Below are 26,499 nucleotides of genomic sequence, written 5' to 3' on the forward strand. Positions count from 1 at the left end.
ATTAAAGCATATTTTATGACTTTTAATTATTTAATGCCTTTTGTAAAGTAAAAGCCCCTGATAGCAATAACTTAAACATATCCTTAGAACGACCCCAGATTGCAGAGGCACCTGAAAGTGTGTCCTGAGCCAGGGAATCCAGGAGTGGCCAGTCCGGAGATTCATTCCTTGTCTATGAGAAACATCTGAACCCCCAACCTGTCCAATGGAACACGGGCTGTACAGGGGATTAATGCCCTGGATTTTGGGTTGCGGAGGCTGCCGGGTGGAGATCGTTAAGTGGTGGTGGGGAGCTTGTTAAATGCTATAGAAATTGCAAGCAGTTGTGGTTTTCCTGACCAGCCTGCCACCACTGGACTGTACGTAAGGCAGATATGTTGTCCAGCCTGTGACCACTGGACTCTTCCCTGTATGTAATCCCCTAATCAAACCCCATATCTCACTTGCTGGCTCTGGGTCTCTTCTTCCGCTTCTTGAACCTGGATCCTTCCTACTGAGGTTAAGAGGTGTCCGGCACAACACCTATTTGATGCCATATGAAATGTGATCTAGTTAATAAAAATGATCATTATCAACAAATAAAGATAGAATCTTCTGTTCGTTACTAACTGGTATTAAACTAGCCTTTCCAAAACAAGCATTAACAAATAAAATTACAAAAATATATAAAACAACAAGTTTTAGACATTGGAAATGAATAAATACAGAACCGTGATCCTTGAGATAGTGAGTTAAAAATGAATTCTATAATTATCCCCGGAGACATTTTCCAAATCACAGCACAAGAAGGGGGAACAAGGCAACGTATAAATAGTCTTGTTAAACTGAAAAGACAAAGATTGGAGAGCACAGAGTCTCAGGTGGCTTGAATTTGTGGAGCAGTATCCTAACGAAAAGAGAGTTATTGAAGAAGGGCTCTGGTAATCTATGTAAGTGGAGGCAGGGTAATAGGTACAAACCATGCTGTAATACTGATAAAAAGGGATGAAAGGAAAAGGAACAAAAATCCAATGACCTGTGGAACGATGTTAAGAAGTCAAACACATATGTAATTGCAATATCAGAAGAATGCTGTTAGTCTGAAATATATTTAAAGAAATAAAAGCAAATAATTTGTTGAATGTTATAAAAAAATCTATAAATCCAAGCTCAACACAATGAAACCATGCCAAGACACATCATCGTCAAATTGCAGATAACCAGAGGAAAAGTAATCTTAAATGTAGGCATAGAAATAAGACGGGATTACAATAAGGTAAGGTAAACAAAACAAAAGTAACTGCTGACTCCTCACTGACTTCTCATTGTAAATAAAGTGAGATGGAAGATAATGAAAAACATCTTTAAAGTGCTCCATGAAGAAAGGAAAACCTAGCAACCTAGGTAGGATTATACTTTCATAAAAGATGAAAACAAGGTAAGAAATTTTAAGAGAAACAGTTTCTTCATAAGCAAACCTGCACTTATATGAAAATGTAAAGGATAGTGTCTTTGGGTTGAAGGAAAATTACATATGGAAGAAACTTGAAACTTTATAAATGACTAAAGAACAACAGAAATGAACCATCTGTAGATATGTATGCAATATTTTTGTTTCATTTTAATGTGTTTATAAATAGTATTTCTGGAATAAATATAGAAAGTAATAAGAAACCATCACTGTCATCCTAAGCAAACAAAATAAGCTGGATAAGCTACAAATAATATTTTTAAAAATAACAACATTATAACCTTTGGAATACAAATAAACTTAAAGAATCTAACTTCCAGAGGTGACAGTCCTTGATAAAAGGGAGGAAATGGCCAGGGGTGGTGGCTCACGCCTGTAATCCCAGCACTTTGGGAAGCGCGGGGGACGGGGGCGCAGATAACGAGGTCAGGAATTCGAGACCATCCTGGCCAATATGGTGAAAACCCGTCTCTACTAAAAATACAAAAATTAGCTGGGCGTGGTAGTGCACACCTGTAGTCCCAGTTACTGGGGAGGCTGAGGCAGGACAATGGCATGAACCTGGGAGGTGGAGGTTTCAGTGAGTGGAGATCACGCCATTACACTCCAGCCTAGGTGACAGAGCAAGCCTCCGTCTCAAAAAAAGAAAAAAAGGAAATACATAGCTGTTCTCTATTTCCCCCACCAACAAAATAGAAACTAGGACATCCTATCTATCTGACATAACTTGGGATAAAAGGAATCCTGCCTACATTTTACCAAACTTTTAAGAATGCATTTGTGGTTGGATATAACAAAATAGAATCCACAAGAGCCCCAATAGTAACAGTGAGAAAATATTAACACCTATCTCATTCTTGTTACTTTCATGAGTAACAGAAATATTATCTTAAAAAATATGGGAATAGAGAGAGGATAGAGATAATTTCTCTCAGATACATGTTATTTTCAGATGAGAAAAAAAATGAGGAAGGAAAGGAAAATTGAAAGAAACATTTTGGGCAAACTTGCTTTTCAGCTTGGAAAGAATGGGAAAAATGCAGAGGAACTGGGAGAAAAATACAGTCCCTCAGGGATTTCATCTATCAGGATTGATGGAGGGGTGGGAGAGCTCAGTCCCCTTCATCTCCCTACAAATACTCCTGATTTTAACGACAAAATGCCTAGGGTGACATTGGGCAGCTGAAAAATCCTTCCTAGAGCTTCCTAGAGGATATCTCTAGGAAGAGATATGGGTAGCTGCAGCCAAAAGAAAAATAAAAATACTAGGGGTGAGATTTGAGATTAAAAAAATTCTGCTAGGCCACCAACAAATCTGGCCCCAGAGCTCTAAAGCAGGGTGGTGAGGCCTCCAGAAATTTAGAGATCAAAAGATTCATCGGTAAAATAGAGATAGATCTCGAAAACCACCGTAGGGCACAGATCTCAGGTCTTACTAAATAGGAAATTCCTAGACATGTAAGAATTCACTTCACATAAAAACCTGAAGAAGCAAGAAAAAGTGACCAACATTAAAAAGAAAGTGATTAATAGAAGCAGATCCAGAGACACCCCAGATATTACAATTACCAAAGGAAGCATAAAATTACTATAATAAAAATTCTAACGTGTCTACAGGAAAAGAAGGACATCACGCATGATTTGATGGGAAATTTTAGCAGAGATGTGAAAAACAATTTTTAAATGTATACGATCTAAAATCTTCGTAACAGAAGATTGGGCAGAGCAGAAGAAAAGTATAAATGTAACCGAAGATAAATTAATAGAAAAAAAAAACTAAAATCAGATTTAAAAAGCCTGAGAGAACAGAACAAAAAGTATTAGATCTGAGGGAAAAATATTTGAATGATTAATATTATCATAATTTTAATCGCTCTCAGAAAGAAAGGGAGAATGGGGCAGAATAAATCGTAGAAGTAAAAATACCTGAAGAGATTCCAGAGTTGATGACATTGATAATATAAAAAGACCAATGCAGCAGACAACCACCTGGGCACAAAAGAACAAATGGCTGAAATCCAAATATAAAGATAAAAATTTATTAAAAGAGGCAGAGAAAAAGGTATTGCATGCATGGAGGGTAACTGTAGAATTTACAACTGAATTTTCATCATAATTAAGGTCAAAAGAAAATGAAATAATATATTTAAAATTTATAAAGAATAAAAGAATATACTCTAGAATTTATATCCAATAAAAGTATCCTTCAAAATGCATTAAAAAGTATTTACAGCTAGGCAAAATCTAAGAAAAATTTATCTCATATTCTGTGCAAGATGTAACAACAGCAGTTCACCAGTATAGAAGGAAAAGAGAAATAATGAACCCAGTGGGAAAATAGAAAATCATTGCCAAGGTAGTAGACTTAATCCTAAACTACATGAAAAACTTCAAACACGAATGGGATGTAAAAGTTAAAGGCAAAGATTTTTATCCTGCCTAAAATAACCAGGCCATCCATGAAGCATTCAGAAAAATGCATGTTGAAAATAAAGATATGAATAACTAAAAGTAAAAGGCTGAAAAAGATATGTCATTAAAACACTAAACATAAAAAGCTGATGTGGCTATAAATTAGAAAAAGGCAAACAGTATATCAGAGATAAATATGGGCATTTTATAGAGTAAAAGGATCAATTCATCAAGAAACCACGAAAACATTGAATGTACACGAACTTAGCAAAAGATCTTCAAAATACATGAAATGACACATGACAGAAAAAAGGGAATTTTTTAAAATCCACAGTTACAATTGGAGATACAAACTCCTCTCTTTCATTATTAATTGATAGAATAAGCTGAACAAAAAGAGAGAGCTGTAGCTATAAAAGATTTACACAGCACTATCAACAAACCTAACCTAATTTATAATTATAAAATATAACTTCAATAAACAGATAATACACATTCTATCTAGATTCTCATAGAACTTTAGCAAGACTATTAAATTGAAATTAAATTAAATTAAATTAATTAAATTGAAATTAAAGTATAATAATTTATGGTATAAAATGTAGTGTGTTTGAATTGTTATGGTAATTCAGACTAAATATATTATTAGAAAGAAAACATGATTTAAAATCAGTTATCTAAGCTTGATACCTAAGAAGCTAGAAAAGAAATATAAACCAGAGTAAATAGAAGAAATGAAACTATTAGAATGAGCAGAAATGTATAAAATAGAAATCAGACCAAAAAATAGAAAAAATACATAAAGTCACAAGCTGTGTTTTAGAAAAGATTGAGGGCCAGGCACAGTGGCTCATGCCTGTAATCCTAGCACTTTGGGAGGCCAAGGCAGGCAGACCATGAGGTCAGGAGATCAAGACCATCCTGGCTAATACGGTGAAACCCCGTCTCTACTAAAAATACGAAAAATTATCCGGGCGTGGTGGTGGGCGTCTGTAGTCCCAGCTACTGGGGAGGCTGAGGCAGGAGAATGGTGTGAACCCAGGAGGCAGAGCTTGCAGTGAGCTGAGATATTGCCACTGCACTCCAGTCTGGGCAACAGAGTGAGACTGTCAAAAAAAAAAAAAAAAAGTTGATAAAATTGATCCCTGCAAGATAATTAAGAAAAAACGAGAGAAACTAATAATTGCCAATGAGAATAATAAGAAAATACAAAATTCCCTGTCATACCAATATATATACTCAATACTATAGATGAAATGGACAAATTCATTGAAAAATGTAAATTACCAAACTACTAATAGATGAAAATGTATAGGCAACAAGATACATAGAAAATATAAACAATATCACATTTGTTAAGGAAACTGAATTCAAAATCAAAATCCTCTCATAAAGGTAATTCCAGATCAAAGTGGAGATCTAATTGTCCACCTATCATAATATAAATATATAATATATGATCAGTTACGTATACAATTTAAACATGTAATATATAATTTTATATATAACAATATAAATACACATATACAGAAAAAGAGAGAGAGAAATAGAAGGAAGACAAGGAGAAAATGAGGAAAGCAAAGGCAGTATTTGTGAGTATTTGGGGATCTGGGTAAAGGGTATACAGAAATTCTTCATGCTATTCTTGCCACTTTTTAGTAATTGTGAGTAGGTGATTAAAATTTTTTTTTTTAAAAAAGGAAGTAGTGATTTTTCATTATGTTTCTAAATATTTGTTCCAAAGGAAGAAGAATATATAAAAGGGCATATTATCTGTAGTTAATCAAAACTTAATCGAATTTTAGGAACATAAATATTCTTAACTTTGCATATATGTTCAATGAGGTGATTCCATTGCAACTTAAATTATATTTCCTATTTCATAGCTTGATTTACTTTTTATCATCAGTCAACATATATACATCACTACAGATATGGTAATTTAGAAAGTAAGAGTAAGTGTAGAATAAAATCTGGACAACTCCCGTAAGTCTATCTTCTATTTGAGACCTCTAAGCAATGAAAAAAAAATCATATAAATTGTGATTGATGACTTTTCCCAAGTTATTTGGACAAGGTGAAGATTTCAAAGTTTATTAAAAAATAGGAGGTAAGATCTCATGTAAAGAAGCATAGTTTTCATTTCCTACAAGTTCACAAACTGATCCTTGACATATTTATTATATTAATACATAACCTCTTTAAAAAATCAATGTAAATGGAAAGTCAGAATAGCTTTCTTACTTTTCTGGAATTAATAATTTAAAAATTCATAAATATGAAACATACTATCTATATTTTTAATCTAGTTAAGTAAAGCCATTTCAAGCACGATCTGTCTATTGCTTTCTCCAAATAGTTAAATATAAGCAACATAAACAAGTTTTTGTTAAATATTCGAGTGGAACTGTAACTCGGCAAATAGTGATGCAGTTGCAGCTCTTTATATAATATTTACATATCTTCTTATTATATGTTATTTGAAGCAAATTCTGTTCAGACAAAGAAGAGTCTATTACACATAAACTGAAAAATGATTTTCCATCACCACATCCATCTTTCTGTCATGGCTATTACATAACATATGCTTAAGAGTATCAGTACTTCTCTGGGAACCAGGATGGAATATAAAAGCAAATTTAGATTTTACAGCCAACTGAGAGTAAAGCCTATTCTCTGCAGAAACCAATATGGTAGCAATTCATATGCTGAGTTAAAGGAAAGCTATTGGGCTTCTCCATAGCTACCTTGCCATCATTCAGTAGAACTCTATTAATTCAATTAGTGCCCGTTCGTCTCAACTAATGCCTGAGGACAAAGATTAATGTCTGTTGATGTTGATGAGTTTTTGTAGGATGTGTTAAATGGCTACAGTATTGTAAAGGATATTTTATAATATAGCTGAGATGTTGAAATGCCTTTAATAGTTTTATTTCAAATATTTTAGGTTTTCTGTCTAACTTTTTTCTAGAGAGACTATAAATGCTAACATTATAACATTATTTTTCATTAAAATACATACTAATGATGTTATTATTGAGCCTATAAAATTCAGGCCTCAAAATATTATATATATAACCTAGAACAATTACATTTTGGTATTTGATTATAACAGTCACTAGTAATATGGCTAAGTACATTGAATGTAATAAATTATTAAAATTCACCCATGCATCAATTAATTTATCCTTTCATTAATATTTTCAGGAAGATGTATTTAGCAACTGCAACATATACAAGGCGCATTGCAGGAATCTACCAAACTTAGAGAGTGAGGATCTGTGTAAAACAGGTATTTAAACAATTAAAATAGATGGCCAACTACAAAAATGTTGACTTATTATACTTTGATATTTAAATTTGCATAGTCCTAATTGGTTTCTGAGTTCTTAATATAGTATCCTGTAATTTTTGTTCTCAACATGTGCGTGTGTATATCTACACACACACACACACACACACGTATTTGTACCATGATATAAATTTACATAAACATTATTTGCATAAATTAACTCCACATAAGAGACCAATTACTTATACAAACCAAACAATTTAAAAAATAATAGCTATCATTTATTGAAGATAGGTAAACACAAAGTAAGTAATAATTTCTTTATTTTATAGATGAGGAAACAGAATTTGTCATGATCATGGCTTCTCTAACTTGTGCCTTCTCTGACTTGTAGATATGCAAATATTCCAGATATTCATTGCTTTCTAAAATTGAGGTGAAGGCTGCATAAAAAGATATTTTATGTCATTTTGAAAATTTATTAGCAAGGCATAGTATTCTGCACCTGTGATCCCAGGTACTCAGGAGCCTGAAGCCGCAGGATAGCTTGGGTCCAGGGGTTCGAGGCTTCAGTGAGCTTTGATCATCCCACTGCACTTCAGCCTGTGCAACAGAATGAGACCTTGACACAAATAAAATAAAATAAAATAAAATAAAATAAACTTATTCAATATATATTAATTTTGTTAGCTTACATTAGAAAGCTAAAATGGACTTGCCATACTATGTACTTATCCCAAATTCTATTTAATACTTGCACAACTGCATATAGTTACTTTATTACCATTTTATATGATAAAACTGAATTTAGGAAATGTAAGCGATACTCTCACAGTCGTAAAGAAAGTAAACAAAAGGTAGTTTTAAGAGAGAGAGAGAGAGACAGAGAGAGACAGAGAGAGAGAGAGAGAGAGAGAGAGAGAGAGAGATCTATTTCCCAAAGCCATGTTCTTCCTATTATACTAGGTTGTTAGTGGTAAATATTATTTATATTGTGTTTTTCTGATTATGTAGAACTTTCATATAAAGGATTTTTAATTCTCATATTGTAAACAATGACACTTTACATTCATTATGTCATTTACTCATTTATTTTATTTGTCTCTCTTTACAATCAAATTACATTTTAAAGGTGCTAGCAGATTATTGTGGTTGTTAACCAAAAAGTGATTTTGATGAGTGTCTCAATTGATGGAGGTTGTTTAGCCAAAGGGTGAGGATGCTTCAGGGAAAAACACAAGGCATAGGAGCCTCTGTATTGTGCACTTTTCCCAAGAGGGTTTTGGAAACTTCAGTATTTAAAGGAGAAAGAGCAAGCAGGAGGGATAAAAGAGAGGGCAGCATCAGAGTGAACAGGCAACCTACAGAATGGAAGAAAATTTTTGCAATCTACTCATCTGACAAAGGGCTAATATCCAGAACCTACAAAGAACTCAAACAAATTTACAAGAAAAAAACAAACAACCCCATCAAAAAGTGGGCAAAGGATATGAACAGACATTTCTCAAAAGAAGACATTCAGACAGCCAACAGACACATGAAAAAATGCTCATCATCACTGGCCATCAGAGAAATGCAAATCAAAACCACAATGAGATACCATCTCACACCAGTTAGAATGGCGATCATTAAAAAGTCAGGAAACAACAGGTGCTGGAGAGGATGTGGAGAAATAGGAACACTTTTACACTGTTGGTGGGATTGTAAACTAGTTCAAGCATTATGGAAAACAGCATGGCAATTCCTCAAGGATCTAGAACTAGATGTACCATATGACCCAGCCATCCCATTACTGGGTATATACCCAAAGGATTACAAATCATGCTGCTATAAAGACACATGCACACGTATGTTTATTGCGGCACTATTCACAATAGCAAAGACTTGGAATCAACCCAAATGTCCATCAGTGACAGATTGGATTAAGAAAATGTGGCACATATACACCATGGAATACTATGCAGCCATAAAAAAGGATGAGTTTGTGTCCTTTGTAGGGACATGGATGCAGCTGGAAACCATCATTCTTAGCAAACTATCACAAGAATAGAAAACCAAACACCACATGTTCTCACTCATAGGTGGGAACTGAACAATGAGATCACTTAGACTCGGGAAGGGGGACATCACACACCGGGGCCTATCATGGGGAGCGGGGAGGGGGGAGGGATTGCATTGGGAGTTATACCTGATGTAAAGGACGAGTTGATGGGTGCTGACGAGTTGATGGGTGCAGCACAGCAACATGGCACAAGTATACATATGTAACAAACCTGCACGTTATGCACATGTACCCTAGAACTTAAAGTATAATAATAATAAAAAGTAAATTAAAAAAAAAGAGAGAGGGCAGGTAGGTAGTAAGGAAAATGGTCACATTCTTCTGAGACTCCGATTAGTGCTCAGTAAACCTATATTTTACATGTGAAATGGAGTAAAAGAAAAAGACAATTATGCATTCCTCTGGTGTTCAGTATGTCTACATTTTACATAAAATATAGGAAACATGAACAAATACAATAGAGAAGAAGTCAATTACGCATTCTTCTCTGGGTAGGTGGAGGAATGATTTCTGATCTGCTCTTGTCCTGCACCTGTGAAGATAAACTGGTAATTGACATAGTCAGGGTGAGATAAAACAGAACTTGGGGTTAGCAGTAGTTTATAGAGGGGTATATCTCCCTTACATGTATTCATATGTATCTTTCAGGTTACATATGTATTCTGAAAGATTTAGAAGCTTACAGGGAATTTCCTCATGAGAAATGTGTGAGGGAGGCCAGCTGGGTAAACATGTGGCCTATTGTGGGAACTTGATTTATGTATGAAGTCAGGACCCAGGGTTGTGATATAACAGCTCTCTTTTGGGGAACAAAAGGAAGACAGTATTGCATGACTCAGTTTCCAACCTTAATTTTCCCTTCGGCATTATGAGTTTGGGGTCCTAAAGACTCTTTTCTTTCACATAGTAAAGACATCAGAACAACTTGGGAGGCAACCAAAATGACACACTTAGCTATAGTCATTCATTTTCCTTTGGTAAGTGAAAACATGACTAAAGTCACCCAAATAATTTAATTCACAATGCTAAGTTTTCTTTTAAGTGTATAAATTCTACCTCACACAAGAGAGTGATTTCTGTATGTAAAGAAAGCTCAGTATTCTTTAATTGGTATGGCTTGAGTTGTCACCTATCTTGCCTACTCAGAAATCGCCCTATAGAGACTCTATGTGATATTGGGAACCCATGGATCCTACCAGTAAATACTACTAGGAACCGTAAAGGTAAATGTATTCTTTCTTGCAGAAAATGGCTTGGGGAGAAAAAGCAGCCTAGAAAAGGCCAGTGCTAAGAGGCTGTGAAGATTCCCTACAGTGCTGGAACAGCAGTAGTTTGGAGTTGAGTCAGCTGGCACAGGTGGCAATTGTTCCCTAAAATGAATTTTTGTTGATCATGAGAATTTCCTATGCATGTGCAGAAATAAGTGAGAAATATTTGGGAAAGGGGAGTGATGTGTGTAGAAAAGAGGAAGATAATTTATACATAAAACTTCAATTAATTAAACCAGTAGTACCTCCAGAAGATAAGTACAATTAATCTGGGGAGTAGATGGTTATTTGTTGATATGGTTTGCCTTTGTCCCCACCCAAATCTCATCTCAATTTCGCAGCTCCTACAATCCCTATGTGTCACGGGAGCGACAAAGTGGGGGGTAATTGAATCATAGGGGCGGTTACCCTCATGCTGTTGTTGTGATAGTGAGTGAGTTCTCATGAGATCTGGTGATTTTATTAAGGGGCTTTTTCTCCTTTTGCTCAGCACTTCTTGCTCCCACCAAGTGAAGAAGGATGTGTTTGCTTCTCCTTCCACAATAATTGTAAGTTCCCTGAGGCCTTCCCAGCCCCGCTAAACTGTGAGTCAATTAAACTTCTTTTCTTTATAAATTACCCAGTCTTGGGTATGTCTTTATTAGCAGTGTGAGAATGGACTAATATATTCATTTAGATAAATAATTTGATTATCCACTTTGTTTGTGAAAAGTACATTCCCCGGGGCATTGCTTTTGAAGGTACAATAAAACAAGGATAGTCAAATTCCTCTACTTGATAAATTAAAGTGTATTATGAGGAAGAGGGAAAAGGACTCAAGAAAGTATAGCAAAGACCAATATTCTATATTAAATGTAGATAGGCATGTAGCTTCGGATAAATAAGCAGAGTTGTTACCTTTCAGTTACAGACTATTGTTGCTGTGATATTGCCCTGTTGCTCCCTATCAATGTCAAACCTGAAGGTGTTTGCCTCAACATATCTGTGCCTTTTGGAAAGCATCAGAGTAAAAAGATCTTGAGTTCTACACCATTGATTAATGAGGAATCTGAATCTCAGTGAAGGTCAGAAGGCATTACTAGGTATCTAAGATTCCAACCTGAATTTAATGTCCTAGTTCTCTTTCTACTGCATCTCATTGCAGGATAATTAGGCTTCAATGGTCACAGGAATTAGGAAAGGTTCACACATTGAACATTGCCACAAATGTGAAATGCAATGAAATCATCTTGCTGCTACCTCAGCACAGTAGATGACCCCTGTTTCTTCCAATTTCCGATAATATAGCAGCCTCTTTCCCAGAATTCACCTTGATTTATGACAGCTTGACATAAAAAAGGTTATAATATAAATTTGAATGTTATTAACTGGTGTTTCAAATCTAATAAATGATTTATTACTTTATTCAGTTTTCCCTTGAAATTCTGAAAGGTGAATCTCTGAGCCATAGAGATGTCATACTATCCACTGTATTTCAGTTTCCCCAGGGTATTAGCATTTCTTGTAACTATAGTCCCTGTGGTTATATCGGCTCTGTTGTGCTGTTGCCATAGCAATTAAAGAAACACAGTAGTAAAGCAATGCAGAAAGAATGATCATCCATATAGAGATGCTGTATGACAGAATTCAGACATCTAGAAATATGGAAAATTCTTCAGAAAATAATTTCTTTTCATATTATTGGGGCATTGAGGTAGCCTAGTTATTGCTTTCAGAAAATCAAATTGAATAGCTGAGACTCTGTGAACATGAAAAATGGGAGAAGAAAGGCATACCCACATAGAGAAGGAAGAAAAGTGAATTTACTAGGGTATAAATACTAAGTATGTGTGCGGGTGGAAAGTTCCGGCAGTACTCCTACAGAAATATTTTGACAAACTAACACCATATGGAAGATTTTATATCACTGAAAGCAATTTCTTTTTCTCTCTCTCTCTCTCTCTCTCCTTTCTGCTCTCTCTCTCTGCTCTCTGCTCTCTCTCTTTCTCTCTCTCTGTCTCTCTGTCTCTCTGTCTCTCTCTCTCTCTCTCCCCCCTCCCCCGCTCTCTCTTACTCTCTCTTCTGTCTTAGGAAAATGGAGGGTTAAGAGTATTTAGTACATTTTATTGTATTTTGGGAAGTGTACTCTGCTCTTCTACTCTAAAGAAAAATGTAAGAAAGCTCTGCATTAATTGTGTTTCTGTGATTTGAGTTTGTGTTTCCTTCAAATCCTGCACTATGCCGAAAATAGGATCAAGATGTAGTTTTTTTCACCTATTGTAAATATAAACTCTTTAACAAAATGCCTGGCCCAGGACAGATTCTCCTTCAGCAGCAGCAGCAGCAGCAGTCATTATTGCAGCAGTGTAGTAAGCAAGAACAATAAAAATGTGGAAACAGCCTATTACCAATTTTAGGGTGAACAATGCTACATCAACTCAATGAATTTTAAATCAAGTCATTAAAATGTTTATGACTCATAAAGAAGTGGAATTTAGACAAATGTTTAGTGGAAAAATAGAATAAACTATCATATATACTTTTTGTGTATGCAAATCTATACACATATCTGTGCGCACACTTATGTGCCTGTGTTATGTGTGTGTATGAGAAAGTACTAGTTGCATTTCCAATATCCACTTGTCCCTTCTTTAGAAGAACCTAATTTTTACCTGTTGCATTGCCCAAAATGAAGTTTGTTTTGTAAATTGTGCCTTCCAACGATACATAAGCGAAAATGTTGAGAACTTCAGAACAGGCTGCTTACAAGGAGATAACTGAGATGGGATCTACCCTACTTGTCCTGTGCTGTTTGCCTTCTTTAGAATTACAGTTTGAATATAACGTGTGGAACTCTAGCAGCAAACTGGGACATTAAGGTGACCTTGAAGATGAGAGTCATGAGCAAGGATAGTAAGGAGTCATTCCTAATTGTCTTGAATTTGCTCTACCAGCCCTGGATTACTCTTTAACATGCTTAAACTACTACTATTTTGAAAAGTCTGTTATTTACAGCCAAACTAATTTCACTTGGTTACAGTATGATTTTAAATCATTAAAGCATCAAATATGAATATGCTAACATGATTAGGAAAAAACATAGCACGCATTCAAGTCTATATGTCTATAGATACTTTAGACACTTTTTGTGTGTAGATCTTTTCTGTAAAGTTTTCAAAAAGTTAAGAGTAACTTGGGTTCTTTTAATATTAAATCATCCACGTTAGCGATTCGGCATAGTCATAAAAGTTCTCTACTAATTGAGAAGTTTTTGACAGGTATATCTCTAAGCTGTAACAAAATTACTAAAAACAAATATTATATGATGATTACAGTGAGTAAACACATTTAGCCTATATCTGTCATCTATCACAGCAGACAGGCACTGTTCATTCAGGCTCTGAAGTATTTCTTGAGAGTAAGTTAGATAGTTAGGTGAAATTTTTATTTCAAGCCAGCTAAATAAATTCTTATTTTAAAAAAGCCATTGAGCCCACATTCCCTAACCATAAGAATGTAAAATGATAATAATAAAAAGCTTTCCAACCTGGTTATTGGTTACATATGTGGACTAAGCCAAGTGTTGGCTAATGTCCTCATCTTTGGCTTAGGTAAAAGAGCAGGTAGAGTAATATTAATTAGAATGTAGGAAAAAAAGTTGGAATGTGCTAAGAGATAATAAATTAATTGGGGTAATCTATTTTTGAAGGTAACTTTCTGGTTTAAATCAGGGTGGGAGAGTTGTTGAAATAAACAGGATACTGGTATTAAATAAAATCTGTGAGTAGAAAACCTTGGAGGATATAATGGATAGATATGGCTGCTTTGCAGACAATAAGAATGTGGCATTTAAAATTTCTTGAGAGCACTCCATTGTATAAATTTGGGAATTTTTTTTTTTTTTTTTTGATGGAGTTTCGCTCTTGTTGCCTAAGCTGGAGTGCAATGGTGTGATCTCGGCTCCCTACAACCTCCACCTTCCAGGTTCAAGAAATTATCCTGACTCAGCCTCCCGAGTAGCTGGGATTACAGATGCCCACCACTACACCCAACCAATTTTTGTATTTTTTAGTAGAGGTAGGGTTTTGCCATCTTGACCAGTCTGGTCCTAAACTCCTGACCTCAGGTTATCTACCTGCCTCGGCCTCCCAAATTGCTGGGCTTACAGGCATGAGTCACTGCACCTGGCCTAAATCTGGGAGTATTTTTTACTGTTATTTGTTATTACACAAAATAATAATTACTTTTGATTTGATTATTATTTTTCATTTTTCAGCTGGCAAGTCTATTGGTGCAAGCATTTCTTTTTTAATGACATAAATCTAGTATCTAGTTTTGTTCCTAGGATTTAAAAAATAGAATCAGATGGTTTTTAAGTAAGGTCCCATCCCACATTTTCTTCCAGTTTTTAAAAGCACCTACTCCTAGCTGAGAATATCAAGGCCCAAATATTTATCAGATATTATTGGAATTTTTCAAACCTTAAAAACTGACATATACAACCTAAACATGTACTGGTAATCTAGTATTTAGGAGATTTATAATATACCTGGTTGGTTGTAATATAACACAGTCATAAAAAATCTTTGAGGGTTAAAAATGATGATAAAATATGTTACAATGTATGTTGGCATAATTTTAAGATGTCCCTGTTATTGCTACTCTCTGGTGTATACACTTTTGTGTAATCTTATTCCATTGAGTGTAGTTAAAAGTTTTAACTTCCAATCAGTATTAAATGTCAGTAAAAAAGGCAGTTTGTATATGTATGTACAACTCCTAATTATTTGACTTTGAGTTAATAAAAAGAGAGTTATTGATATGGTTTGGCTGTGTGTCCCCACCGAACTATTACCTTGAATTGTAATAATCCCCACGTGTCGTGGGATAGACCCACTGGGGGTGGATTTTCCCCGTGCAGATCTCATGACAGTGAATAAGTCTCATGAAATCTGATGGTTTTGTAAAGGGGAGTTCCCCTGCACATGCTCTCTTGCCTGCTGCCATGTAAGACATGACTTTGCTCCTCATTTACCTTCCGCCATGATTATGAGGCCTCCCTAGCCATGTGGAACTGTGAGTCAATTAAACCTCTTTCCTTTTAAATTACCCAGTCTGGAGTATGTCTTTATTAGCAGCAGGTAAACAGACTAATACAGTTATCTTGGGGGATGTCATATTGGGCGAATCATTTGACGGAAGGTCTTTTTCCTGAAGTTAGAGACTCCAAACAGAAGATTCCCTCTCTTAATTGCTGGCTTTGAAAAAATAAACTGTCATAATTCTATAGCAGTGAGAAAATGAATTTTACCAACAACTTGGAAGAGCTTGGAAGTGAGTTCTTCCCTAGTTAAGCCTCCAAATGAAAACTCAATCAGGCCAATACATTTATCATAGCCTTGAACAGAAGACCAATACATTGTTCTGATTGAACAGAAGACTCAATCAGGCCAATACATTTATCATAGCCTTGAACATAGCTAAGATGGGTTTAGATTCCTACTGCATGACAACTGGAGATAATACATGTGTACTGTTTTAAAGCTTCAGTCTTTATTAATTTCACAGCCATAGTAAACTAATAAAAAATATTTAGATTAAAAATTGAGTTAAAAGTCAAATGTGCACCATGGTCACAATTATTGATATGGTTTGGCTGTGTCCCCACCAAAATCTCGTGTTGAATTGTAGCTCCCACAATTCCCATGTGTCATGGGAGGGACCCAGTATGAGGTAACTGAATCATGGGGTGGGTCTTTCTCTTCCTGTTCTCCTGATAGTGAATAAGTCTCATAAGTTCTGATGGTTTTATAAGGGGGAGTTTCCCTTCTCTCTTCTCTGCTGCCATGTAAGATGTGTCTTTAGCCTTCCACCATGATTGTGAGGCCTCCCCAGCCATGTGGAACTGTGAGTCCATTAAACCTCTTTTTCTTTATAAATTATCCAGTCTTGGGTACTTGTTTATCAGCAGCGTGAAAACAGACTAATAAGACTATGTAAAAAACTAAAACTAAAATAATACTCAATGTAATTTTTATTTCAACAATGTCAGGCTAGGAGCCATGCAAAAAGTGTTTTCCTTTCAGCAGTGTCATTTGTGATAATGTCAAACTGGAAACAACCAAGTTACCCATTCAGAGTAGAAAAGAAATATAAATTGGAGAGAACAAGAAAATACTATAAAGCAATGGAAATGAACCACTCTAGCAGTAACATGTTGCTTGTAAGCATAATGTTGACAAAAGAAAGACAAAATGAGTGAATACTCTAGACTCTATTTATATATAAATTTCAAAACTAAGGACATATTTAAATGGTGACAGAATCATAACTGAAAGCAAATTAAGTGATTAACATAATGTGTGAATTATGTTTATTTGCCAGTGAATGGATGGAATGTAGTTTCCATGGGACATATAGGATTTGAAGGTACTGGCATGTTCAATTTCTTTTTTTTTTTTTTGAGACTCGCTCTGTTGCCCCAGGCTGGAGTGCAGTGGTGCCATCTCGGCTCATTGCAAGCTCCACCCCCCAGATTCACGCTATTCTCCTGCCTCAGTCTCCCAAGTAGCTGGGACTACAGGCACCCACCACCACACCTGGTTAATTTTCTTTTTTTTTTTTTTGGATTTTTAGTAGAGACGGGGTTTCACCGTGTTAGCCAGGATGGTCTCAATCTCCTGACCTCGTGATTCACCCGTCTTGGCCTCCCAAAGTGTTGGGATTACAGGCGTGAGCCACCGCACCCGGCCGGCATGTTCAATTTCTACACTGAAAAGCAAGCTGCATGGCAGTCATTTTATAATTACCGACTGTACTATACATGTGTGTTTTACGTACTTTTCGGTATGAATAATGCATTTCACAAAAATGTTTTAAATGGCTGAAAATATTGAAAAGTATTCAGTGTGTCCTGAGACTAGTAATGGCCTGTATTCAAATGCTGCTTCTCTTTTTGGCCAATTAGATATTGCTAATGCAGTGGAAGGAGTCGGGGAGGAGAGAGATGTCTTCTAAAGACATTTTATGGCCTACGCTCCATTCGTACCATGCATCAGTAGGTGGTGGATTGTTGGAGAACAGGTACTCATTTATGCACCCTCTGGAGAAGCCAAGTTTTAAGTACTTACTCAGATTTTGTTAGATGAGTAAATGACTACTAACACTATTATCACTACTAAAATTTGAAATGGAAATAGTCTGGCTACCACCATTCATTCGTTGCTTTCTTTGTGTTGGTGCTAAGCTTGAGGGAGCATGATAATTAAAATGCTACTCAATATGGTAACTTTTTGTCCTAAAGTTCTAGTTCCTTTACATATTCCATTGTTCATTCTTTCCACTGGCCAAATATTTAGAACCTTGACATCTATTATTCCATACGTAGTCAAAACCTAAAGAAAATACTAAAAAAGTAAAGAAAAGTTAACTTTTATGAGCTTTTGAAGGCCTAAGTCTTGGAGAAAACGTTTTTACTGTATCTTATCCCACCTAGTTTGCTGCTGCTTTTTGTTTGCTTTTCTCTGTCATAGAGGAGGGTGATGAAAAAATTGTGGCCTGGAGAAAAAAGTACAAAAACAACAACATACATATGGATAGCAACTCTATGGTGAATATAAATGAAACATATTTATAAATATATAGTGAAAACATTAATGCTTTCTAGGAGTCAGGAGATCTGTCCTACACTTTCTATGATTTCCTGGACGATCCCTCCCCCACAAAAGTTTTTTTTTTGCAATTATGGCAAACAGAGACAAAGAAGAAATGAAACAAATATTCCCAGGTAGCATAAGACAAAGAGGGAGGCTATGAGGGAGGGTAGCAAGGAAGTGAGAAAAGGTGAGAAGTGACAAAAAATAAAAAGTCTGAATGATGAGATGTTTTCAGCCAATTTTTCCCTGAACAAAATGACAGAGATATGATGGAGATAAAATACATAAACATAATGTAATATGGAGGTCTGCTGTGAACTGAGAATCAGCTGGGATGACATACACATTAAGCATCAACACCAGTGTAAACTAACATTTAATATATGCCACCCACCCTAACCAAAACAAAACTTAATTGGTAGTCTTGTAAAATGAGTGGAAAGAATTAAAAATCATGTGGAAATAGGTTGAAATATAGAGATTTGCTTTATGTAAAACATAAATCTCTTTTCATAAGCCAGATATTTGGATTAAAACCAGGGCATTAGGATTTTAACCATGTGCATGCATGCACATACATACCGCCTGCCCCCCCGCCAACCGCCCCACACGCAGATATCTGCATGTATATAATACACCAACTAACATTTAAAATGACACTCTTATGTAGGTATTATAATAGCTTTAAAATACAGGTTCCAAGAGTCTAAGTAAATCATCAAGAGTCAAAGAACTATTGAAAATCATAGCCCCCATTCCAAATATACATATTTAAATCTAAAGTCTATATTCCTATCCAGTATGTTTTATTACCTTCATTGAAAATATTCTCTACTATACTTCTACTGCCTTATGGATTTAAGGAGGCTGGTCTTAAAGTAATGTATATAATTAAAGGTTATGTCAATAACCTTTTCAGTGTAGTTTTGGAAGATAGTTCTTCGTGATTTGTAGACTGTGTATCTCACTATGTAAGATAAATTACATTGACAACTACATAAATAAGAGTATGCAGTCATATAATAATATGATCCAATATTATGTAGCTAATAATATAATCTAGGTCATATTCTGGATTCATTAATCGGAATTACTTGTGGGAGACAACACTGATATGTCTATGTTATTGTTTAGAGATTAAGTCAATTGTGTGTTAAAATCAAGTATATTCACTTTGTCTCTTAAATGCAACTTGTTAATTATGTGATGATTTTAAATTCTGTGATTTTTCTCTATAAAGGAGCTTTCCTGTTTGGTTGTTCCACATAAGGAGTGATATAAAGATAAAAATCAAACAAAAAGGTACAAGGCTTTTCTCCTTTCTTATATAATAATATAAAACTGCATGGGGTTATCAGGGTGAGTTGAAGGAAAGGCAACTAAGCAATAAGACCAGGTCCAAGGGAGTTTACACAGTTTATTTGCACATTTTGGAGATCCCGGGGCTCCTTGGTTCAGATATACCATAACTTGGGGTGAAACTTCCCTGCCAGTGATTTTATCTCATCCTAAGAGACCCAAGAGTAGAGGATTTAATAATGGCAGTATCTCTGCAGCTCTTTTAGTGGTAACCTAGACTTGCTCCTTAGCTGTAACTGCCCCAAGCCTACAGAAGATGAGAAAATTCTTTAAAGGTGTTTTCTCTCTGATCTCTTTCTTAGTGTAAGAAAGCCTGTTAACACAATCTGTAATTGTCAGAATTCCCAGGAAGAAAGTAAGACAAATGATGGAGAATGAACCCACTTCCTTTACCAGACTTAATTCATAGATGCAAATGTAATATCTAATCCTATAAAACTTCTAGATAAAAACAGAGGTGTAAATTTTTGTGACCTTGAAATTGGGAGCAGTTTTTTAGATATGTCACCAAATCCCAAATAAAAAATGAAGCAAAATTGGTAATTGGATGTCATCAAAATTAAAACCTTTTGAGTATCAAATGACTCCATAAAGAAAATGAAATGGCAACTTACAAGATGGGAAAAAGCAGTTGAAAGTCATACTTACGACAAGGGTCTGGTATTCAAGAACATATAAATGACTTTTATAACTTAATGATAGGAAGACAAACAGATTATAATTGGGCAAAGAATTTACATAGACATTTCTCCAAATAAGACATATAAATCACCCATAAATATATGGAAATATGTTAAATATCAAGGGAATGTAAAACAAAACAATAATGAGATACCACTTTGCACACATTAGAATGGTTATAGCCAAAGAAAAAGACAAAAGCAAGTGTTGGTGAACATGTAATGAAATTAATATCCTCATACATTGATTCTGGAAATGCAAAAATGTGTAGCCACTTTGTAAGCAATAAAATATAATTGCTTAAAATGTTAAATATATGGTTACCATATGACCCAACATTTCCATTCCTAATTACACACCAGAGAAATGAAAATATGGTGACATAAAAACTTAATACAAAAATTGTGAGAGCAATATTACTTATTATGGCAAAAATGTGGAAACAACCCAGATGTCTATCGGCTGATGAATGGATTAACAAAACCTGGCATATTCACACAATACTACATTGTTTGGCAATAAAAATAATGCAATACGGATATATGAAGTACCATAAATGAACCTTGAAATCATGCTTAATAAAAACAGCCTGTCAAAAAATACTGCATATGATATAAATTCCATTTACATGTGATAACTAAAATCAATAGATTCACAGAGATGGAAAGTAGACTCAAGGTTATATGGGGTTGGGGATGGGGCATGGGGAGTGGTTCTGATGAGTATGGGTTTTTTGTGGGGTGACAAAAGTGTTCTAAATGTGATTATGGTAATGGTGGCACAACTTTGTAAATACACTAAAAACCACTAGATTGCACAGCTTTAATGAGTAGACTGAATGGCACATGAATTATATCTCAATAAAACTGTTCTAAAATAATGACACACAAATTAAAAAAATAGAAAAGTAAAATTCAATAAAAACAGAGAAGTTATTTTTAATGTCATGTGGTTTGCTGCCTAAAAATTGGCAAAGTAATTAACTAAGTCATCTTGTAATAAATTAAGAATATATATTATAAAATAATATAAAATAAGGTACAATGTAATAGCTGATAGAGCAGAGGAATGAGAATCATAGAAAAAAGCCTTTCATTATCCCCAAGGGAAAAATAATCAACCAAAAACGGAGAGAAAAGAAAACAAATTATAATAGATCAGAGAGGCCGGGCGCTGTGGCTCAAGCCTGTAATCCCAGCACTTTGGGAGGCCGAGACGGGTGGATCACGAGCTCAAGAGATCGAGACCATCCTGGTTAACACGGTGAAACCCTGTCTCTACTAAAAAATAAAAAATAAAAAAATAAAAAAAAAACTAGCCGGGCGAGGTGGCAGGCGCCTGTAGTCCCAGCTACTCGGGAGGTTGAGGCAGGAGAATGGCATAAACCCGGGAGGCGGAGCTTGCAGTGAGTTGAGATCTGGCCACTGCAGTCCATCTTGGGAGACAGAGCGCGACTCCGTCTCAAAAAAAAACACAAAAAACAAAAAAAGATCAGAGAAAGAGAATGTAAACACTAATGTAGTATATATAAACAAAAATACTTCAATATCCACATGAAATATAGATGGACTATATACGCACTGTTATGGGTTGCATTGTGTTCCTCCAAAAATTTATATATTGAAGTCCTGAACTCCCAGTACCTCAGAATGTGACCTTATTTGGTGATAAAGTTACTGCAGATGTAAATAGTTATGATAAAGTCATACTGGAGTAGGGTGGGCTCCTAATCCCATATGACTCATGTCCCTATAAAAGGGGACATTTGAAGATAGACAAATAGGGTGAACAAACACTTCTCAAAGAAGACACTTATGTAACCAACAAACTTATGAAAAAAAGCTCATTATCACTGGTCATTAGAGAAATGCAAATCAAAACCACAGTGAGATACCATCTCATGCCAGTTAGAATGGCGATCATTAAAAAGTCAGGAAACAACAGATGCTGGTGAGGATGTGGAGAAATAGGAACACTTTTACACTGTTGGTGGGAGTGTAAATTAGTTCAACCATTGTGGAAGACAGTGTAGTGATTCCTCAAAGATCTAGAACCAGAAATACCATTTGACCCAGCAATCCCATTACTGGGTATATACCTAAAGGATTATAAATCATTCTACTATAAAGACACATGCACATGTATGTTTATTGCAGCACTATTCACAATAGCAAAGACTTGAAACCAATCCAAATGCCCATCAATGATATACTGGATAAAGAAAATGTGGCAAATATACACCATGGAATACTACGAAGCCATAAAAAAGGATGCATTCATGTCTTCTGCAGAGACATACATAAAGCTGGAAACTATCATTCTCAGAAAACTAACACAGAAACAGAAAGCCAAACACTGCATATTTTCACTCATAAGTGGGAGTAGAACAATGATAACACATGGACACAGGGAGAGGGACATCACATACCGGGGCCTGCTGGGGGTTGGGAGCTAGGGTAAGAATAGCATGAGGAGAAATACATAATGTAGATGACGGTTTGATGGGTGCAGAAAACCATCATGTGACATGTATACCTATGTAACAAACCTGCATGTTCTGCACATGTATCCCAGAACTTAAAGTATAATAATAATAATAAATTCTTTAAATTAAAACTAGCCTATAAAATTTCAAAGAATTGTATTTATTCAGAATAATTATTTAGACTGCAGTGCAATTAAACTAGAAATTCATAAGAAAAACATGTCTATAAAATATGCATTTCTGTAGAAATTGGCCAGTGCACTCTAAATAACCCATGGGTCAAAAGAGAAATCATAAAATAGATTAGAAAACATTCTGAATTAAATGATGATTAAAAACTCTATATATCCAATCTTGTGGGATATTAGTAAAATCACAAATAGGTCAACGTATAATCTTAAAGACAGTTTTTGGAAAATAAGAAAGGCTGAAAGGCAATGACTACTCATCAATCTTCAAATGTTTTAAAGGGAACAACAAATTAGCCCTAAGCAAGTAAAATAGTATAATAAAGACAAGAGGAGAAATTATTGAAGTAGAAAGCAAATATAAAATAGGAAAGATCACAAACAAAAATATTATTTAAGGTATCTATTAGAATTTACCACCCATTGTAAGACTGATTAAGAAGAAACTTAAATAAGCACTTCATTAAAAGTGATTATTAAAAGCCAATATACATATGAAGAGGTAGTCAACCTTACTAGTCATCAAGAAAATACAGAATAAAATAGCGCTGTTACTACATATATACACATCCACCAATGCCCCCTCACCAAAAAAAAAAAAGTTCTCAATTATAGTTAGAGCAACATCTACTCTCATACTCTGTCTGTAATTTGCACAATGATAATTTGGCATTTTCTACTTAATGTTGTATATGTATGTATAAATTATGATACAGTCTTTCCACACATGGCACATATCCAACACGAGTGCATACTCATAGGCATTAAAAGATATGTATAGGAATGTTCCTATCGGCATTATATGCTGATTTTATATGCTGATTTCATGATTATGAAAAAAAAGAAGGAATTCAAATGTCTATAAATGTTGGAATTAATATAATTGAACAACATATAAGAAAAAAATAACCAAACCCCTTTTAATATATAAAAATGTAAATGAATGTCACAAGAGTAACACTGGGTAAACAAAATCACATGAAGTACTGGGTGATTCTACCATATAAGATGTAAAAACAGGCTAAAATAATTAATAACGTAGAACTCAAGATAGTGGGTTTTGTTTTGTTTCTTTGGGTTTGGTTTGCTTATTTTGAAGAGAAAACATGGGTGCATTAGCCCATTCATACAGCTATAAAGAACGACCTAAGACTTGGTAATTTATAACGAAAAGACGTTTAACTGACTCACAGTTCTGCATGGCTGGAGAGGTCTCAGAAAACACTGTGGAAGGTAAAGCATGGCACGTCTTACATGACCAACAGGAGACTGAGGGAGAGCGGAGTAGGCAGAGGAGTACTGCTAAACACTTTTAAACCATCAGATCTCGTGAGAACTCACTCACTATCACAAGAACAGCATGGAATAAACTGCTCTCATGATCTGATCACCTCACACCAGGTCCCTCCCTCAACACATGAAGATGACAATTCGAGATGAGATTTGGGTGGGGACACAGAGCCAAACCATATCAATAGGTAGGGTATGATGGGAGTGTCTGGGCTGTTGGCAATAGTCTTTTTCTTGACCAAGGTGGTGTTTACATAAAGATTCAGTTTGTAATAATTAATAGAGTTCTACATTACCTTTTGCACCATTCTGCATATTACAATCTACTTCAATAAAGCCTTTAAAATTAAAGTAACTCACATGAGAGCTATTGCAGCCTTCCATTCACCCAACAAATGTTTGCTGATCACTACTACTATGCAAGCATTCTGTCAGACATTGGAAATACAGAGATAAATAACACAAGGTCTTTCTGCCCAGACAATTCTAGTAAAGATGGAAAATATGTAGACACTCATTAAAAATGCAGCATAATATTTGCTAAAATGAAGCTTTTAAAACCCTGATGCTTAAAGTGAGTTACATCCAATTTTAACATCAAAATACATTATAGCAATGTATTAACCTTTTGAATTAATAGGAATTCATCAATCAATACTAATAGATATAAATATACATATAAACAAGTAGTAGAGAAGGAAATGGTCTTCTTTATAGCAATAGAATGGCAACGAATAAGCAAAGAAACAGTAATTGGGCTAGTAAAAACCACCATTTGTCAAAGATCATAGTAATAACCGATTCAGACATAAGTCAATGTTAAAATAGTGGGTCTAATTTTGATGAAAAATAGGGTATTTTTACAGTCTCAAAATATCTCCTCACAATTGCTAACTCCAAAGAGAAATGTAGTTTCTTTATAGAAAAGAAACCTGGGAGATAACATATTAAATTAAAAACGTATAAACATTAATGACATTCCGAAGAACTGTTCCAGATAGATACTAATAAACTCCGTGAAATAAATGCAACAAGTAATCCTGCATTGGACTCTGAGCAGAATTACTTTTCTTATAAGGACAACTTTGGAATAGTCGGCTTTAGAGTATTCTTTCAAAGTGCATTATGCTTTAAATGCATTTCATTTCGTTTAAATTTGCAGAGGTTTCACTTTGTAGTGGATGTCTGTAGTTTTCGTTTTCCAAGTATTCCTTCCTCCTTTATCTTCTGAAGAAGTCCTATGTCTGCAGAACTGCCTCTGGCACTCCAGGGAGTTCTGGAGAAATGACTTGTTACAATTCTCTGTCTTTCTGCCCTGAACACCAGGGAAGTCATGTAAGCCAAGGGAGGCAAATCGGAGTCATTTGCATACTTACCCAAACTTGGATGAAAATGTAAAGAAAACTTTCTCTTTCCTTTAAAAATTTTTAAATAGCAGTTTCAGATACTTGTTTAAATATAACATAGAAGTATGCTATGAGACGGTAGAAATAATATATACTATGTGTACTACTATATAATTATGTCCATGGTAAGGTGTTAAATGAAAAACGATTAGCTTCAGAATAGTCTACTTTGATGAACCAATGCATATTAAAATATTGTATATTTGGTTATATTTATTTTTGTTTATATAAGAAGATATCAAAAAGAATATAAATCTAAAACAAAACTAAGATTGGATTAAAAAGGAGAAATATTTTCACTTTCTAAAATCCTTTAGTGTTTGAAATAATTATAAATAAAGCAAACGAAATAAAATAAAAGCAACATTTTCTTGTTGTTTATTGCTATGTGCATAAAGTATGAAAATATTTTTATTTTGTATGCTGAGTACCTTATTATGCTTTTAAATATCCTGGGGTGTTTTTGTTTGTTTTATTTTGTTGGTTCTCTGGACTATAGTAGGAATTCTGAACTTCACTTTTCTTTTGGATAGCTGGCATTGTGTTAAAGTGATGGCAGCAATAACTGTCTGTACCTACGGTCCTTGGAACCAGTCCAGAATATTTGGATGAAGTTAAGCACAGGGATGCATGATGGCCACACCATCTCCAAGTATACTCCACATATCTTTGTCTGTGAACCACACTAACTGTCTCCAAAACCCAGTGTAGAAGGAAGGGTACAGTGATTAATGTGATAAATGGTTGATTATCATGTATAAGAAACCTGGCACAAATAAGGAGAAAATAATACTTTCAATGTGATCTCAACTGTGAGAGAATATTAAGGCATAACAGTAATTTTTAAAAAGCATAATATTAAAATATTCAAGACAAAAAGAAATGTTAAAACTGCATCTTTTCTCTTAATCTGTGCCAGAATGTTCATGAATTTCTATATATTTGGAGAACGTTTGAATGTTTTCTGTCCTG

The 26,499-nt window shown here is 34.9% G+C and overlaps 1 protein-coding gene across 17 annotated transcripts in view; it reads right to left on the reverse strand.

The window, feature by feature from the left end:
- Nucleotides 1-26,499, reverse strand: part of LOC105481927 (leucine rich repeat and fibronectin type III domain containing 5) — a 287,305-nt gene that overhangs the window by 21,810 nt on the left and 238,996 nt on the right. For 6 of the 17 annotated variants that reach the window (XM_071100266.1, XM_071100264.1, XM_071100252.1 and 3 more), the window contains 3 exons: nucleotides 7,660-7,776; nucleotides 3,377-3,461; nucleotides 444-522 (listed from right to left, as the gene is read on the reverse strand). The exons of 4 other annotated variants lie outside the window; for them this stretch is intronic. The gene's annotated coding sequence lies outside the window, so the exon portion shown is untranslated. Of the gene's footprint in view, nucleotides 1-443; nucleotides 549-3,376; nucleotides 3,462-7,659; nucleotides 7,777-26,499 lie in introns of all 17 variants that reach the window. 7 more of the 17 variants (XM_071100257.1, XM_011741715.3, XM_071100254.1 and 4 more) reach the window with 6 other exon arrangements.

Source organism: Macaca nemestrina, chromosome 7 (genome assembly GCF_043159975.1).
Source record: "Macaca nemestrina isolate mMacNem1 chromosome 7, mMacNem.hap1, whole genome shotgun sequence".
In the NCBI taxonomy this organism is placed as follows: Eukaryota; Metazoa; Chordata; class Mammalia; order Primates; family Cercopithecidae; genus Macaca; species Macaca nemestrina.